Source organism: Ovis aries, chromosome 2 (assembly GCF_016772045.2).
Source record: "Ovis aries strain OAR_USU_Benz2616 breed Rambouillet chromosome 2, ARS-UI_Ramb_v3.0, whole genome shotgun sequence".
NCBI lineage: Eukaryota > Metazoa > Chordata > Mammalia > Artiodactyla > Bovidae > Ovis > Ovis aries.
The window spans coordinates 13504970-13524177 of NC_056055.1; the positions used below are offsets into that span (position 1 = coordinate 13504970).

Consider the following 19208-nt stretch of genomic DNA (forward strand, 5'->3'; position numbering starts at 1 on the left):
ATTTGTGCCCTTGATGACATCCTCACTCCCCAACTCACGATGTCCTTCCAGCAATTGTCTCTCTCTTTTCCTGCCTCAGCAACTTTCCCCAGTCTCCAGATCATTCTCAACAGCCCTCAATCATGTTCTAACATGTCTAAAAGCAGTCTCCTTTGAGCCCAAATTCCTCTTCGTCTACCTCTCCGTTCCTCTCTTGCCCTTTAAGGCAAAACTTCTTGAAAGTACCCGTCGATCACCCACTTACTCATTTTGTCCACCTCCCAACTCTCTTCCCCTTTGGTAATGAATCTGATCTCTATATCTAGTCTCAGCACCATAGATAAAGTGATCCTTAAAAAAATAAAAAAAAATAGGTCAGATGATGCTCAAATAAATCCTCCAATGGATCCTCATTTCACCTAAAGTGAAAGCCATCCTGGACTTCCCTGGTGATCCGGTGGTTAAGAATCTACCTGCCAATGCAGGGGACATGGGTTCGATCCCTGGTCTGGGAAGATCCCACATGCCCGGGAGCAACTAAGCCTGTGCACCGCAACCGCTGAAGCCCACGGACCTGGAGCCCATGCTCTGCAACATGAGAAGCCACTGCAACGAGAAGCCCATGCACCACAACAAAGAGTATCCCCGCTCGCTCCACCTAGAGAAAGCCCACGTGCAGCAACCAAGGCCCGGTGCAGCCAAAAGTAAAATAAAGTGAAGGGTTCTGTTATATGAAAGAAAACCCATGCTGCCTGAGTTACATAAGCTTAGACTCACTAGTTTATCGATCACACTTAGTTTATAGCTTTCAGTTCACAGAAAATGAGTTTAATGAATGAAACTTTCCATTTTAGCAAGTCCATTTTGCAAATAAATCGAAGGGTCAATGGTTTTCACATTTCTCCTTGTTTTACAACTGAGTTATGTCAGCGTCCACACCATCCTTCCCATGAGGAACATGCATATTTTGTTAGCACAAAAGGGGAAATCCACGGCCTCTGGAAAAATAATAGTGTCGTGTTAACAGGCAGGGAGGAAAAAGACATGTGTAACTTTGGATGAGGCTGCTTTATAAGCCAGGCAATGGCTTGGAAGCCCAAGACAGGGCTTTCCTACGGCACTGGAGCCTGGAGCCTGGAAGGTGAATCCCCTGTGTCTGGTAATCACTCTACCAGCTACATTTCAGGTAACTAATGAGCAACGTGGGAACAAGGCTCTACCACACAGCCAATACCCTAAGTGCTTGGGGAAGTACTTTAGCAAATATACCCTAATTTTTAAAACATGGAGATGTATATTGGAGAAAGAAATGGCAACCCACTCCAGTATTCTTGCCTGGAGATATATATCGATGGGAGAGGTCACCTGGTCCACTTCACCTGATCCGTGCCTCTTCTACCTACATGCCAAGTTATCTGTTCAGTCTCTGCATCCTGGGGCAGGTTGCTCATTATCCCATGAAGGAGTTAATTTCAAACAGGGCCAGCTCTAAACGCCGAGGAATTTTTCTTTATCTTGTGTTGACAGCTGCCTCCCTGAAACTGATATCCACTCGTCTTGATGCAACTTTCACAATTGCCTGGTTGTACATCTGTTTCCATCACCAAATCAGGAGGTCACAAATGGAGCACAGCCCTTGAAATCCTGCCACTTGCCAGGCAGCAATCAAACTGGAATTCGGAAAAAAGAAATCCACGGCCCTTTGACATGTAATTGGAATTCTGACCACTTCATCCTAAGACACCTGCATATCTTCACCAGTGAGGCTGGAAAGGTATCAACTTGCCTTCCCAGACTTTTTTGAGTGAGGGTGATCATGTGACTCAGTCTCCCCAGGCCATAACTTCCTTCTCTCTCTGGGAAGGCTCACGCCTGGTACATGGCAGCCTTCCCTAAGGATAGCAGAGCATCAGATCTCCTCCTGGGCTGCAGTGGATGGTAGGCCGCCGGAGTCAGTGAAGGATCTCAAGATGCCTGGATGGAAACTTGCTCTAAAAGCCATTGACCGGGTAGCTTCTGGGGAGACCATCCCCTGAAACCAGAAGGCCTTTGCTAACTCCCTGAAATCCTGGAACGAGTCCCTCAGCTCTAGGTTGGTTACTCTGCCTGGGAAGTCACCTGCCATCAACAGGGTTTCCCACATGGCCAACGTGGCAAAGTCTGGCTTGGTGGGTGACTCTGAGAAGAAGTTTAATGCCTTGAAAGTTCCTGTGCTAGAGAATAAATTATACTGCCAAGGTGGATCCTGAGGAAAAAGAAGATATGAAAAGTTGTGCTGAGTTTTTGTCTCTCTCAAAGACCAGGATTCAGGAATATGAGAAAGAGCTGGAGAAGATGAGGAACATAATTCCACCTGATCAGATGAGCACTGAGGACTTCAATGAAGTCTTCCCAGAAACCAAATTAGACAGGAGGAAGTACCTGTACTGGCCTCATAAGCCATTTGAGAATTTATAAACTTGAGTATGGGAGAAAGTTCTGGTCCTCAGATTATAAACTCTGGACATTAAAAATAATTACATAGTGCAAAAAAAGAAAAGCTCCAAAAAGAAAAGAAAAGCTCCTTCTGCCTTCAATGAGCAGTCTCCCTACCTCAAGAGCATCCTCAGTTGTTCCAATTTTTTCTTGGAAGCTAAAAAACTTAAGCTACTGTTTCTCAGGTTTTCTGATACAACCACATGTACTCCTTACTAATGATTATGTAACCAACTAAAATTCTATTTATGAAAATCTCATAACAGCATGAGAAAACATTCATGTAAACATTAAGTGAGAAAAACTCAAAGTAAAATGCATATGGAATCTAATTACACCTACATAAAATTGATGCCAAGAAAATCCCCCAAATTTCTTTGGTGTTGAAATCAAGGGCATTGTTTTTCCTTTTACAATGTTAAAATATTTATTTAGTGTCAGGCCCCAGGCCAGGCACTTTTAAATGATTTCATTCTTTTCACTTTTTTGCACATTTCACATTTTGTTTAGAATGAAAAGATGTTACTAAATATAAGAATTCCTTTGTCCTGGAAAACTCAAAGGAAAAAAGATGAACCAGTTATGATTTGGGAAAAGATCCACAGAAGTAAACTTTGCCAGTCCTCTCGGGACTACCATCATTAGATTTGTCAACTAACCAGGAAAATGTGTGCTGGAGGTATTGGAAGCCTGGCAGGAAATTGACAAATTAACCTCAACTACAAAAAAGTCATACTATCTGCTTGATTTCATCAGTATTGCATAAATAATAATGGTTGTTGAAAATGAGGAGAAAACAACCAAGTTTTATGATTTTAGCCCTAGAATGACAGGCTGCTATGGGGCTTCTTAATATTATTTTGGAGGAATAAGCTATTGAAATGCAGATCCATTCAAATCCGACTGAGATTACAGCTTGGAGTTAATTAACTGAGTTCCTATTGTGTGTAAACTGAATTTTAAAATATAATCAAAGTATGTAGATGATACTATTTCTGACCTGCTGTGATGTCATGCTGACTATCTTATTTCCTTGATGCCATGCTCCATTCCATGAAAGAAACTGCAGGAGGTTGTAATGCATTTTCTCCAATGATGAGGTGATGTGGACTTAACGCCACCTGGCCAGGTGAAGATTTCTGCTTAACTCAGGGTAAACCAGGAAACTTGACCACATCCTTAAGCCCCCTGGGGGAACCATCCAAGCAGTTTTGGCAGCAGCAATGCCACAACTCAGCCATCTAATTCAGCTGTCGGAACTGGGCTGGGAGTTATCCTTTTCTGAAGCCACCTAGAAAAAAAGTGGGGCTTCGAGGGTGGCCAGACAGTTATATTACATGACACTCTTTGGTTTTCTTTGGACTCTATCTGTCTGGTCTGGGACACAGCCATAGGGCTCCCAAGCTCTAAGGAGTGTGTGTATGGCCAGTGTCTTCATTTAGACATGCATTAATCTCATCTACTTTTTAATTCTCAAGGTGCACATACCAATCAAATGCAGACACTATTTCCAAGCCGCTGTCTCCATCTCCTCTCTGCACTGTGTCTGCTATGGGAGGGAGCAGCATGGTGAGGGGTAGGGGATTAAAGCCTGCACGCCTCCTCCTCCTGTTGATACTAAATTGCTTTTGTCCCTTCTGCATCCTTCCCATGCAGCTGATACACACACCTGCATCAGGCTGTTGAGCTGATGAGGACTGAATGGGCTGTGTCTACTCATAAAGCTTGGTGAAAGCTTCCAGGTCTCTGATCTCTGCTTGGCAACTCACCAGCATTTCAGGAGATGAAATAATAAATTCGTCTCCAAGGTAACCCTCTTTCTGGCTTGCCAAATAATCTGAAGGATCCCCTAAGTTTGCATAATATACACACCCAGAAAATAAGGCTCAACAGGATGAAATCAGCAGGGAGAGAGCACTGTCTGCCAGGACCAATGAGTCTGGGCAGCAGCATTTTGAGCCCACCTCTGCCCGACCTCTCACCTCAGTTTTGACAACCAGATTTCAGATGTATCTCATCACACCCTTAGCTATTCCATTCCTGGGGCCTGGAGTCCCGGCCCTAAAGTCCAGGCCTGTGCCTCAAATCCTGCACACTGACTGATGACAGGCTCTCAGTTCAGTTCAGGTCAGTTGCTCAGTCATGTCCAACTCTTTGCAACCCCATGAATCGCAGCACGCCAGGCCTCCCTGTCCATCTCCAACTCCCGGGGTTTACTCAAACTCACGTCCATCGAGTCAGTGACGCCATCCAGCCATGTCATCCTCTGTCGTCCCCTTCTCCTCCTGCCCCCAATCCCTCCCAGCATCAGAGTCTTTTCCAATGAGTCAACTCTTCGCATGAGGTGGCCAAAGTACTGGAATTTCAGCTTTAGCATCATTCCTTCCAAAGAACACCCAGGACTGATCTCCTTCAGAATGGACTGGTTGGATCTCCTTGCAGTCCATGAGACTCTCAAGAGTCTTCTCCAACACCACAGTTCAAACGCATCAATTCTTCGGTGCTCAGCTTTCTTCACAGTCCAACTCTCACATCCATACATGACTACTGGAAAAACCATAGCCTTGACTAGATGGACCTTTGTTGGCAAAGTAATGTCTCTGCTTTTCAATATGCTATCTAGGTTGGTCATAACTTTCCTTCCAAGGAGTAAGCATCTTTTAATTTCATGGCTGCGGTCACCATCTGCCATGATTTTGGAGCCCCCTCACCAAAAAAATTCTGACACTGTTTCCCCATCTATTTCCCATGAAGTGATGGGACCAGATGCCATGATCTTCATTTTCTGAGTGTTGAGCTTTAAGCCAACTTTTTCACTCTCCTCTTTCACTTTCATCAAGAGGCTTTTTAGTTCCTCTTCACTTTCTGCCATAAGGGTGGTGTCATCTGCATATCTGAGGTTATTGATATTTCTCCCGGCAATCTTGATTCCAGCTTGTGCTTCTTCCAGCCCAGCATTTCTCATGATGTTCTTTGCATATAAGTTAAATAAGCAGGGTAACAATATACAGCCTTGACGTACTCCTTTTCCTATTTGGAACCAGTCTGTTGTTCCATGTCCAGTTCTGTTGCTTCCTGACCTGCATATAGGTTTCTGAAGAGGCAGATCAGGTGGTCTGGTATTCCCATCTCTTTCAGAATTTTCCACAGTTTATTGTGATCCACACAGTCAAAGGCTTTGGCATAGTCAATAAAGCAGAAATAGATGTTTTTCTGGAACTCTCTTGCTTTTTCCATGATCCAGTGGATGTTGGCAATTTGATCTCTGGTTCCTCTGCCTTTTCTAAAACCAGCTTGAACATCTGGAAGTTCATGGTTCACGTATTGCTGAAGCCTGGCTTGGAGAATTTTGAGCATTACTTTACTAGCATGTGAGATGAGTACAATTGTGCAGCTCTAGAGGCTGCTAACCTAAGCTGCATTTGTCTTTTCTTTTTTGAAAAAGTAAAGCAAAAAGGTTCTAATTTTATTGAAGGTACCCTGTGTTGATGATCCCTATGTGCTACCTTTCATCCATTTTAACTGTTCAACTCCACTGCAGTTCAATTATCTGGAATCTTGAAGAAATCATGGCAGCCTCTGTGTTTCTGAGCAATGCATCTCTATTCCTCTTTCTCTATATTCCAGTTTTTTGATCTTGACCAAGAACTTTGTTCTGAGCTGCTGCGTAACACAGGGAGCTCAACTCGGTGTTCAGTGATGACCTAGAGGAGTTGGGGGGGGCTGGAGTGGGATTGGGGCTCAAGAGGGAGGCTCAAGAGGGAGGGACATATGTAGGCTTACAGCTGATTCATGTTGTTGCAAGCAGAAACTAACACAACATTGCAAGGGAATTATACTCCAATCTTCAAAAAAAAAAAAAAGAAATTCCTTCTGGATGGATTGCTATCTCATTCTATGGCTGGGTACTAGGTTCTCCCTATGCCACCATTCTGGGAATCCTCTTCCCCTTTCTCTCATCTGAGCTTGCTTTTAAGGACTTCCTCTGGAGAAGGGAATGGCAATGCACTCCAGGATTCTTGCCTGGAGAATTCCATGGACAGAGGAGCCTGGCAGGCTCCACAGTCCATGGGGTCGCAAAGAGTCAGACATGACTGACAACTTCCACTTTCCTTTCAGTTTTTCTCTCCATCGGGACCTCAAGCTCCCACGAGTGCTAAACTCTGAGGACAACAGGTTTGCCAGCTGAGGTGACATTTCTCAGAACAACTAAAGAGCAGCAAGTTCCCCCAGAGTTGGTCCCATCATCTTGCTGTCTTAGGCTGCCTACCACATCCGGCCATCCCACCTCACCACCCTGCTATAATTAATCACACTGGGCTATTTAAAAGGTTTACTTCTATAAATGGCCTAAGTTCTTAAGGCTCATTCTCCATCTCCCAGTCACCACTGTAGACACCCACACATAAGCCAATTGTCTAATCAAGGCTTGGGGTCCTCAAATGTCATTCTTCCCTCCAAGGCAGTCAGAAACCCCTATTAAAGAATACAGAGTCTCCACTGACTGTAAAAGGAAACTGTAGTGAATGCTCTACTGCTTCCAAGTGTTTAGAAAATAAAAGGCTATAAATAGAGCTGTAGAAATCAACAATAACTGATTCTCCAGACTTAAAGTCTCCATTTTGAACTAAAGCAAAGATAAAATTAAGATGACAGATGGGCTTTATCTCAAGTACTAAGCTGCTAGGTTGGCCACAGTAACTCTACTGAGAGCACTGTGTTGAGAAGGATTCTGAGGCCAAATCTGAGCTGAACTGGCAATAATCCCATGATCAATTAATTAGTGATACACAGGACCAAGTTACTCAGTCACTCAGTCGTGTCCGTGCAGCCCCATGGATTGAAGCCCACCATGCTCCTCTGTCCAGGCAAGAATACTGGAGTGGGTAGCCATTCCTTTCTCCAGGAGATCTTCCTGACCCTGGGATCAAACCCACAAGACCAAAGAGAGGCAGTTATTTGCCAGACCTGGAGTGATACTTTGCATGGGCTTTGGAGCCAGATCTAGGGTCAAATTCAAACTCAGCCACCTTTGCCTAGAATAATATTTAACCTCGAGTTAACATTTCCATGCCTACTAAAATAATGATAACAGCACTATACCTTTAACAGAGTATCAAAGTTCCCATTAAATGTTTGCAAAGCAAAATATGTTGTATTAATACATATTAAATGCCCAAGAAACAGAAGCACTTATGATATTAATTCTTTAGCTCCAAAGTCAGTTCTCAAAAGTAAATGCCCTAAAATAGGCTCCTCTGACTCAAAGGTTTGTTTACGTTGATTCCCATCTTGTTTTCAAATCAATAAACCACATGCTGGTGTGTAGGAGGCACTGGGAAATAGTCGATGATAAATACAGCATTTCTGCTCAGCATCCTCTCCACCAATAGCACCTCTGCAGTGGCAGGCACGGAGGACTATGAGTGGCTCTAGACTGAATTCTCAGCTTTTCCTAAAAATAAGCTCACAGACTGAGTCACCCCTTTATTCCCAGGATCCTCTGAAAGTTGAACAGGATGTCACAGTGTCCAGAAATAGCCTCCACATTCCAACTTTAAATTGGCCTCCATCGACAATCAGGCTTTCAGCTGAAGTTAGTTCATATGCTTCTTCTGGGTTTCCGTCTACAGAGAATGACTCGAGTGATAATAAGAACTAAAGGTGACCCCTGCACAAAACAGAGAGGCCACCTCAGCACCTTCAGCAATTTACCGGCTCCAACAGCAATGGAGCACCAGGCAAGCAGGCAAGCACCCTTGCCTCCACTCTGCCACCAGAGCAATCTCTGATAAACTCTGGGTCTTCTGGCTCCACCAACCACAGGACCAAGTCCTGACCCCTGAACCTGGCATGCATGGCCTTCTGTGACCCAGCACCCACTGCCCTTATGGCCTCACTTCCTGGCACGCTCCAGCCACATCCACCTCCTCGTCATTTCCTGCTGCTGCTCTGCTCCATCACGAGCCTTGAGCCTTTGTCCATGCTGCCCGTTTGGCCTAGAACTTGGAACAAAGATCGTTCTCATCTTGGCCACCCTCACCAGGCCTAGGCTACTTTTTGGCTTTTTAGGGAGGACAGGAGGGTCCGGATGGAGCCCTGGGGCAGAGCAAGGGAATGAACGAACCTATGAGACACAGGCCACATAGACCACACTGTGGGGACCCAGAGGAGAGGTGGAGGGTCACGGGGCAGGTGTGCTGGAGGCAGAGAGATGTGCAGGACACAGCCCTGCATGAGCTTGGACAAGTTACATAGCCATGTTGATGTCTTCTCTGAAGTGAAAGGCAGAAAATGACACCTGCCCTGTTCTTTGATGCACAAGAAGAGCATTAAAGTGAGAGAATTCTGCAAAAGCTAAAAGAGCTATGAATCCACCAAGAATGTTTTCGTCATTCTTGGTGATGAGGAAGAGGACAATCCAGGGCCTTGAACAAAACAGCCCTGATGGTTACTGAGCTGATATTCTGAGTTCTGGGATGTGGTCTAAAGCTCTACCCTCTGTTTTTAACTGGCTTTTGCAGAGGGGATATTTACCCTTTCTTCATCGCATCTTCCCTGGTGGCTCAGATGGTAAAGCGTCTGCCTGCAATGCAGGAGACTCAGGTTTGATCCCTGAGTTGGGAAGATCCCCTGAAGAAGGAAATGGGACCCCACTCTAGTACTCTTGCCTGGAAAATCCCATGGACGGAGGAGGCTGGTAGGCTACAGTCCATGGGGTGGCAAAGAGTCAGTCATGACTGAGAGACTTCACTTTCATCACATCTTAGTGTGAAATGCTGTTCTTGGCCTTGACTAGAAGCTTCGAAGATAAACGGCTTCTACTGGAGACAGAGGGTTAGGGGACCCTGAGGGTCCTGGGTGCTAAGAGGAAGTCAGGAGTGTGACAAAACGCAGAGGCTTGAGTCATTCATGCTGAATGGCATCCCACTACTCTTGAGTCCCTGGGCCACTTCCCTTGCAACACAGTTTCTACTGCCACAGCCACAAGCAGACTAGGATATGAATGGCCGTCACTGTGAGATGCAAGTGCCACCTGACAACAAGCAGAGACCCTGGTATGGGTTGAATTATGTCCCTCCACTCATGCAAAGAGGTGACTCATTGGAAAAGACTCTGATGCTGGGAGGGATTGGGGGCAGGAAGGGAAGGGGACGACAGAGGATGAGATGGCTGGATGGCATCACTGACTCGATGGACATGAGTCTGAGTGAACTCCAGGAGTTGGTGATGGACAGGGAGGCCTGGTGTGCTGCGATTCATGGGGTTGCAAAGAGTCGGACACAACTGAGCGACTGAACTGGACTGAACTGAACCATGGATACAGTGAAGACCTCAGCCCTCAGTTCAGTTCAGTCACGCAGTCATGTCCAAGTCTTTGCGACCCCGTGAACTGCAGCACTCCAGGCCTCCCTGTCCATCGGCAACTCCTGGAGTTTACTCAAACCCATGTCCATTGTGTCAGTGATGCCATCCAGCCATCTCATCCTCCGTCGTCCCCTTCTCCTCCTGCCTTCAATCTTTCCCAGCATCAGTTCTTTTCAAATGAGTCAGTTCTTTGCATCAGGTGGCCAAAGTTTTGGAGTTTCAGCTTCAGCATCAGTCCTTCCAATGAACACCCAGGACTGATTTCCTTTAGGATGCACTGGTTGGATCTCCTTGCAGTCCAAGGGACTCTCAAGAGTCTTCTCCAAAACCACAGTTCAAAAGCATCAATTGTTCTGTGCTCAGCTTTCTTTATAGTCCAACTCTCACATCCATACATGACTACTGGAAAAACCATAGCCTTGACTAGATGGATCTATGTTGGCAAAGTAATGTCTCTGCTTTTTAATATGCTGTCTAGATTAGTCATAACTTTTCTTTCAAGGAGCAAGTGTCTTTTAATTTCATGGCTGCAGTCACCATCTGCAGTGATTTTGGAGCCCCCCAAAATAAGTCTGTCACTGTTTCTACTGTTTCTCCATCTATTTCCCATGAAGTGATGGGGCCAGATGCCATGATCTTAGTTTTCTGAATGTTGAGCTTTAAGCCAACTTTTTCGCTCTCCTCTTTCACTTTCATCAAGAGGCTCTTTAGTTCTTTGCTTTCTGCCATAAGGGTGGTATTATCTGCATATCTGAGGTTATTGATATTTCTCCCAGCAATCTTGATTCCAGCTTGTGCTTCATCCAGCCCAGCATTTTTCATGATGTACTCTGCATAGAAGTTAAATAAGCAGGGTGACAACATACAGCCTTGACATACTCCTTTTCCTATTTGGAACCAGTCTGTTCCATGTCCAGTTCTTACTGCTGCTTCCTGACCTGCATACAGATTTCTCAAGAGGCAGGTCAGGTGGTCTGGTATTCCCATCTCATTAAGAATTTTCCAGAGTTTGTTGTGGTCCACACAGTCAAAGGCATAGTCAGAATATGACCTTATAAATAGGGTCTTTACAGAGGTGTTGGGCTTCTCAGGTGGCGCTAGTGGTAAGAACCCACCTGCCAAGGCAGGAGACATAAGAGACATGGGTTTGATCCCTGGGTTGGGACCATCCCAGCCCAGGAGGAGTTGGGCATGGTAACCCACTCCAGGATTCTTGAATAGAGAATTTCATGGACAGTGGAGCCTGGCGGGCTATAATCCTTAGGGTCGCAAAGAGTCAGACATGACAAAAGTGACTTAGAACACACATACATGCCCAGAGGTCATGAAAATTATGTCATTATGGCGGGGCTTAATCCAGCATGATTGGTATCCTTATGAAAAGGGGAAATCCGGACATGGACACATGTAGAAGAGCTTGTGAAGGGATAAGACAGAGACAGGGACAAGACAAGGAGAAAAGCCTGGAGCTGACCCCACCCTCACAGCCCTCAGATGAAACCTAGCTTACTGATTCTGGATCTCACATTCCAGCCTCTGGAACTGGGAGACCATACACGTCTGTCATTTAAGCCAAGCCAGTCTGTGGCACTTGGTTATGACAGCCCTAAGGAACTAACAGGGACTCTTTATAACAATCCAGGGGAAAAAAGAACTTCAGAAGCCGCAGTAGTCCAAATTGTTAGAATGTCCATGGGTTCACTGGGTGAAAAGCACAGGCACTAACCCCACCCAGGACATTCTGGAACCTGCTGACCTTACTGTCAGAGGAAACCAACTAGCAGTGGCTCATTTTTACCCATGTATTTTGAAACTCCCTTGTGGCCATCCTGAATACCCAGGCTCCTGGTTCATAGGCACGACTCCTGCCTTGATGGTCCACAGCAAAGTGTGCCATGGGGGTGGTGATGCCCTGTGCCCAGCTGCTTGGGGTACATGCATGCAGTGGGGTCACTGTTGGTCAAGGATGCTGCTCACTATTGCTTTCAAGGTCACAGTGGGTGTCCAGCCCTCTCTTTTCTCAAGGGGAGATCGGTAGCTCTCCAGGAATGAGATGAACCAGACTGAAAGTTGCTCTCGATGTGGAAGGAAGGCATCAAGAGGGGACTGAACTCAAATACTGTGGATCAAAAAACTGTCACCTACCACTCCAGTAAACAAGGCTGCTGCCCACCATCAAGCCATCAGCAACTGCAGACGCCCCAGAGGTGTACCCTGAGGGGAATTCAAGAAGGAGAATAAAAAGGATACTGGCCCCAGATAGTTAGGATGCATATCAAAAGAAATTTCAATGAGCCAAACTCTTGCATCTTCTCATACATAGAAAAGCACTAAAATCTGGAGGGTTGTGTGTATGTGTGAATAGCCATCTTTTGAGGTTGAACTACATGCTTGTTTCATCAGCAAAAGCTCCTGTGTATCCTGCCTCTTCCCTCACCTCTTTGTTTGTTTGTTTGTTTTTTAATTTTCCTGGTAAAGTTTTATTTTTTTTTAATTTTTACTTTATTGTACTTTACAATACTGTATTGGTTTTGCCATACATTGACATGAATCCACCACAGGTATACACAAGCTCCCAATCCTGAATCCCCATCCCACCTCCCACCCCATATCATCTCTCTGGATCATCCCCATGCACCAGCTCCAAGCATCCTGTATCCTGTATCGAACACAGACTGGCACTTCGTTTCTTACATGATAGTATACATGTTTCAATGCCATTCTCCCAAATCATCCCACCCTCTCCCTCTCCCTCAGAGTCCAAAAGTCCGTTCTATACATCTGTGTCTCTTTTGCTGTCTCGCATACAGGGTTACATTACCATCTTTCTAAATTCCATATATAGGTGTCAGTATACTGTATTGGTGTTTTTCTTTCTGGCTTACTTCACTCTGTATAATCGGCTCCAGTTTCATCCACCTCATTAGAACTGATTCAAATGTATTCTTTTTAATGGCTGAGTAATACTCCACTGTGTATATGTACCCCAGCTTTCTTATCCATTCATCTGCTAGATGTCCCTCACCTCTTTGGAACATTCCCTCAGGGCTGTCTGACAGGCAGCACTGTACCTGGCTACAGTGCTCAATAAGGTCACTGAACAAAACATAATTCTCAGCTTTTAAGTTGTGCGATTTTGGTGAGGGCAACACAGCCCACGCGTCCTGTCACGGCCCCAGATAAAAGGGGAAAGCCGGTAAAGCAACCATTTCATCCGAGTGAGCACTTACTGGGTGTCTAGGATGTGACGGCTTCTCTCTCTTAAACCTGGGAACCCCAAGTCGGGGCCGGATGCTTCCCTGCCTTTTGAACTCAGACAGGAGACAAGAGACACAAGGCACCTGGGAGAGTTTCGACAGAAAGTGGTACAGAAGAAGGAACCTGGGGAAACTCGCTAGGGAAGAGCCTCAAGCAGGTGGCTGGGGCAGCATTAGGTGAGGGAACAGTGCATATCTCAGCTCAGTTGTGTCCAACTCTTGGTGACCCATGGACGGCAGCACTCTGTCCAGGAAATTTTCCAGGTAAGAATACTGGGGTGGGTTGCCTTTTTTCTACTCCAGGGCAGAGAGGGAACTTTAAAGCAGACACCTGGCTAAGAAAAAATTCAGGGGGAATTCTCTGACTGTCCAGCAGTTACGACTCCACACTTCCACTGCAGGGGCCAAGGGTTCAATCTCTGATTTAGGATCACGCATGCCATGTGGCACCACCAAAAAAAAAAGCTAAAAATAAATAGTCATACCTTATTTAAAAAAAAAATTCAAGGAGTCCAGGGATGAGCCAGAACTCACGACAGCCATTTAAAGGCTATTATCACTAAACTGTAGCTGAAATATTGCATCACCTTCAGTTACAAACAGAAGGACAAGCCTCAGAAATATCTTCAGTACCTATGACTTTGTCATAAGTAGCAATCACAGGTATTGTCCTATTACATTATAGTTGTGGGAGATGAGTATCACTTATGTTCATCAATAATTAGAAATCAGGGTATGTATTGGAATTGTCACTTCAGTTTGGTCGCTCAATCATATCCGACTCTTTGCGACTCCATGGACTGCAGCACACCAGGCCTCTCTGTCCATCACCAACTCCTGAAGTTTACTCAAACTCATGTCCATTGAGTCGGTGATGCCATCCAGCCATCTCATCCTCTGTCGTCCCCTTCTCCTCTTGCCCTCAATCTTTCCCAGCATCAGGGTCTTTTCCAATGAGTTAGTTCTTTGCATCAGGTGGCCAAAGTACAGGAGTTTCAGCTTCAGCATCAGTCCTTCCAATGAATATTCAGGACTGATCTCCTTCAGGAAGGACTAGTTGGATCTCCTTGCTGTTCAAGGGACTCTCAAGAGTCTTCTCCAACACCACAGTTCAAAAGCATCGGTGCTCAGCTTTCTTTATAGTCCAACTCTCACATCCATACATGACCACTGGAATTGCCACAGCTTTTATTTAATACAATAACACAGAAGCATGTGCTGTGTGGTCAGTCATATCTGACTCTGTGACTCCAAGGACTGTAAACCACTAGGCTCCTCTGTCCATGGAATTTTCCAAGGAAGCATACTAGAGTGGGTTGCCATTCCCTTCTCCAAATATAGAAGCATATATGTTACCTATCACAACTTTCTAATAATGACCTGCCTGTATTTCAATGTAATTGGTCATCTTTTTAATCCTATGTATTTTATCTTGTGCATTGAAGCATTATTCTGAGTCCACAAGCCTGGGAAGGAGTCTGAGACATAAAACAGTTTAAGAATCCTGATTTAAGGTTAATAAAATATCAATAACCTCATATATGCAGATGACACCACTGTTATGGCAGAAAGTGAAGAGGAACTAAAGAGCCTATTGATGAAAGAGAAAGAGGAGAGTGAAAAAGTTGGCTTAAAGCTCAACATTCAGAAAACTAAGATCATGGCATCTGGTCCCATCACTTCATGGCAAATAGATGTGGAAACAGTGGAAACAGTGTCAGACTTTATTTTTGGGGGCTCCAAAATCACTGCAGATGGTGACTGCAGCCATGAAATTAAAAAAGACACTTGCTCCCTGGAAGAAAAGTTATGACCAACCTAGACAGCACATTAAAAAAACAGAGACATTACTTTGCCAACAAAGGTCCCTCTAGTCAAAGCTCTGGTTTTTCCAGTAGTCACGTATGGATGTGAGAGTTGGACCATAAAGAAAGCTGAGGGTTGAAGAACTGATGCTTTATTTATTTTTTTTTTTTAAATTTTAGTTTTTTATTTTTTAAATTTTAAAATCTTTAATTCTTACATGCATTCCCAAACATGAACCCCCCTCCCACCTCCCTCCCCATAACAACTTTCTGGGTCATCCCCATGCACCAGCCCCAAACATGCTGCATCCTGCGTCAGACATAGACTGGCGATTCAATTCACATGATAGTATACATGTTAGAATGTCATTCTCCCAAATCATCCCACCCTCTCCCTCTCCCTCTGAGTCCAAAAAGTCCGTTATACACATCTGTGTCTCTTTCCCTGTCTTGCATACAGGGTCGTCATTGCCATCTTCCTAAATTCCATATATATGTGTTAGTATACTGTATTGGTGTTTTTCTTTCTGGCTTACTTCACTCTGTATAATCGGCTCCAGTTTCATCCATCTCATCAGAACTGATTCAAATGAATTCTTTTTAACGGCTGAGTAATACTCCATTGTGTATATGTACCACAGCTTTCTTATCCATTCATCTGCTGATGGAAGAACTGATGCTTTTGAACTGTGGTGTTGGAGAAGACTCTTGAGAGTCCCTTGGACAGCAAGGAGGTCCAATCAGTTCTGAATATTCATTGGAAGGACTGATGTTGAAGCTGAAACTCCAATACTTTGGCCACCTGATTCGAAAAACTGTCTCATTTGAAAAGACCTTGATGCTGGGAAAGACTGAAGGCAAGAGGAAGGGGACGACAGAGGATGAGATGGTTGGATGGCATCACCGACCCAATGGACATGAGTTTGAGTACACTCCAGGAGCTAATGACAGACAGGGAGGCCTGGTGTGTTGCAGTCCATGGGGTCTCAGAGAGTCGGACATGACTGAGCAACTGAACTGAAAGTGGCTTGGGCGCTATGTGAAATGTACTGTGACGGCAGCAATGTACTGTGACGGCAGCAATGTACTGTGACAACACTGATACTGTCCTTGTCCTCCAGGAGCTTATAATCAAATGGAAGGAAAGAGATGGGAATTACTCTCTTTTCCCTCCTCCTTGTGCTTCCTACTGCTTATTCCCATCAAGCCAATTATAGCACCTCTGCCAGTCCATACGGCAGCTCTGCGGGATTTAGAAAAGATACCTCTTCCTCAAGATATCTTTCTGGCACCTGCTAGAAAACTGCCCTAACCAATACGAAGCCACAGTGAGCATGTGTGAATGGTGCCCCCGGGAGCATTTACCACCCCAGACGAGGGTCTGACTGATACATCTCTGCAGAGACACCAAGTAAGAAGGCTCCTTATGAACAGAGGGTAGGCAAGGATGTCCTTATCCCCTAGACAGAAGTACATCAAAGATAAGCCATCTTCCCAAGACAGTCAGAGTTGACATGGAATGAAAACCACTTGTCCTCTCAGGCTCAGGGCTTTACCCTTTGTGAGAAACTTGTATTTTCATGGGTGATTCTGGAAATTAAAAAAGCCTCCACGGCTTCAAGGAATGAATCCCGTGGGGTGAAAGGGAAGACTTAAAGCAATGAATCTCTAATGCTGAAAGTATGGGAACTACATTTGGTCAGATAACCCTTATATTATACTACACTGGTGGTTCTCAAAGGGCTTATTTTGTCCTCCAGGGAACATTTAGCGATGCCTGGGGACACTTTTGATTGTCATGCTGGGGCATGGGCGGTGCTACCGGAATTTACTGGCTAGAGAGCAGGGATACCGCTAAGCATCATACAATGCACAGGACAGCCCCCGTTCCCACAGTAAAGAATTATCTGGACCACGCTGTCACTAGCGCCGCAGTCAAGGAAGCCTTACCCTAACCCCATGCTCAGCTTCCTGTTCTCCCAGCAGCTGCTCAGAAGTTATCCAGAAAGAGAATTTCAGGGTCTGGCATACTTCTGACCAGAAAGGCAAAAGCCATCTGCTGATCAAGGGAAGACCCATAAGTGTCCACACCACGGCCTGCTCCAGCCCTCATCCCCTCTGTGCTCACACGGCCGGTCCAAGTATGGCAGTAATCCCTTTCTAAATCTGATTTCACAATTGTGGCTCTGCTATCTCTCCAAACCTTGGGCAATTTGAAAATATTTACTAAGTCACCAAAGTCCCTTTGGAAATTTCCAGGCAAACAAGACTCAAAATTGCAGCTGGCCCTTTTGGACAAGAAAGGGAAGAGGGGCAGAAAGGAAACAGTTGATGGTTCAGGGAGGTCAAAGTGGACTCTGCTGCCATAGGCCATTGGCAGCTTTGACCCCCACTGGTCACTTCATTTGCAAATGAAGCCACTCGCCCGCCCTATGGCTTCCATAAGGTAACTGACTCTCAGTCAAGGGCTAATGAACGACAGGGCAGTGGGTCAGAAGCCACTATCCACTGGCTTCCTGCTCTGGCTCAGAGAACGTGGTGGGCGTGTTCTCTGACTCCCATTCTGACACTGCACCCTTAAAATCCCCCAGGGTGCACAGCATGAAGCTCCTGGCAATTTCTGGGGGGAAATAAAAATGACATGAAGAATCACCAGTGCTTTTCCTCTCCCCTCTTAACCCCTGTCAATGGAAAAAAAAAAAAAGGCTTTAAATGTAATCATTTATTTTTAGACAGGCCAAACTGATACCTCTAAGAGATCAGATTTTCTGGTTTTCAAAAGAAAACACATAGTTGGCTAGAGAGCAAGGATATAACAAGGAAACTCTAGAGAAGCAAAACTCAACATGTGACCATTTCAGTAACTATAAGCCTTTCATCATAGTAGCCCAGAAAAGAGTGAAAAGGGTATCTATGCTTTACTGTTCTTCTTTCTCTTTTACTCTGCCTTCTTTATTTTAAAAAAATTTTATTGAAATATAGTTGATTTACAATGCTGTTAATTTCAAGTTTGGTGCATAGCGATTCAGTTTTATATATATATATACACATATATACACATATATATACATATATATACATATATACACATATATATACATATATATACATATACAATGTTTAACTTCAGTATATATTCTTTTTCCTTATAGGTTGTCATAAGATATTGTGTATAGTTCCTCATACTATACAGTAGGCCTTCATTGTTTACCTATTTTATATGTTATAGTGTTTATATGTTAATCTCAACCTGATTTATCCTTCCCTTCACCCCCGCTCTCTCCTTTGGTAACCGTGTTTGTTTTCTATGTCTGTGAGTCTATTTTGCTTTTGTAAATAAGTTCATTTGCGTCATATTTTTTAGATTCCATATATAAGTGATATTTGTCTTGCCGATTTACTTCAATTTAAAAAAAAATAATCTCTAGTTCCATCCATATTATTACAAATGGCATTATTTTATTCTTTTTTGTGCTATACTGGGCTAAGTTGCTTCAGTAGTGTCCATCTCTTTGAGACGTATGGACTGTAGCCCGCCAGGCTCCTCTTTCCTTGGAATTCTCCAGGCAAGAATACTGGAGTGGGTTGCCATGCCCTCCTCCAGGGGATCTTCCCAACCCGGGGATCGAATCTGCATCTCTTATGCCTCCTGCACTGGCATGTGGGTCCTTTACCACTAGCGCCACCTGGGGAGCCCATGTCTTGGCCACTGTAGATAGCGCTGCTGTGAACACTGAGGTGCGGGTATCTTTTCAAATTAGAGTTTTCTCCAGATATACGTCTAGGAGCTTTACTGTTCTCAACTGTCAGCAACCAGGCAACAGTCACATCTTTAGCCATAAGATTCCTAGAACCTTCATAGGCAAAACTCTCTGACATAAATCACAGCAACATCTTTTTTAATCCATCTCCCAGAATAATGGAAATAAAAACAGAAATAAACAAATGGGACCTACTTTAACTTAAAAGCTTTTGCACAGCAAAGGAAACAATAAATAAAACAAAAATTGACAATCCACAGGTTGGGAGAAAATATTTCCAACTGATATGACAGATAAGGGATTAATCTCCAAAATTTACAAACATCTCACAACACTTATCAGCATCGAAACAAACAACCCAACCAACAAATGGGCAGAAGACCTAAATAGACATTTCTCCAAAGAGGACACGTAGATGGCTAAGAGGCACATGAATAGATGTTCAACATCGCTAGTTATTAGAGAAACGCAGACCAAAACTACAATGATATATCACCTCACACCAGTCAGAATGGCTATCATCAAAAAATCCACAAACAACAAATGCTGGAGAGGGTGTGGAA

At 44.5% G+C, this 19208-nt stretch overlaps 1 protein-coding gene and 1 pseudogene across 5 annotated transcripts in view; one reads left to right on the forward strand and one right to left on the reverse strand.

Moving 5' to 3' along the window:
* PALM2AKAP2 (PALM2 and AKAP2 fusion) overlaps positions 1 to 19208 on the reverse strand; it is a 515750-nt gene that overhangs the window by 336400 nt on the left and 160142 nt on the right. The gene's annotated exons all lie outside the window — the stretch shown is intronic.
* On the forward strand, positions 1935 to 2436 carry LOC121818592 (ATP synthase subunit d, mitochondrial-like; annotated as a pseudogene).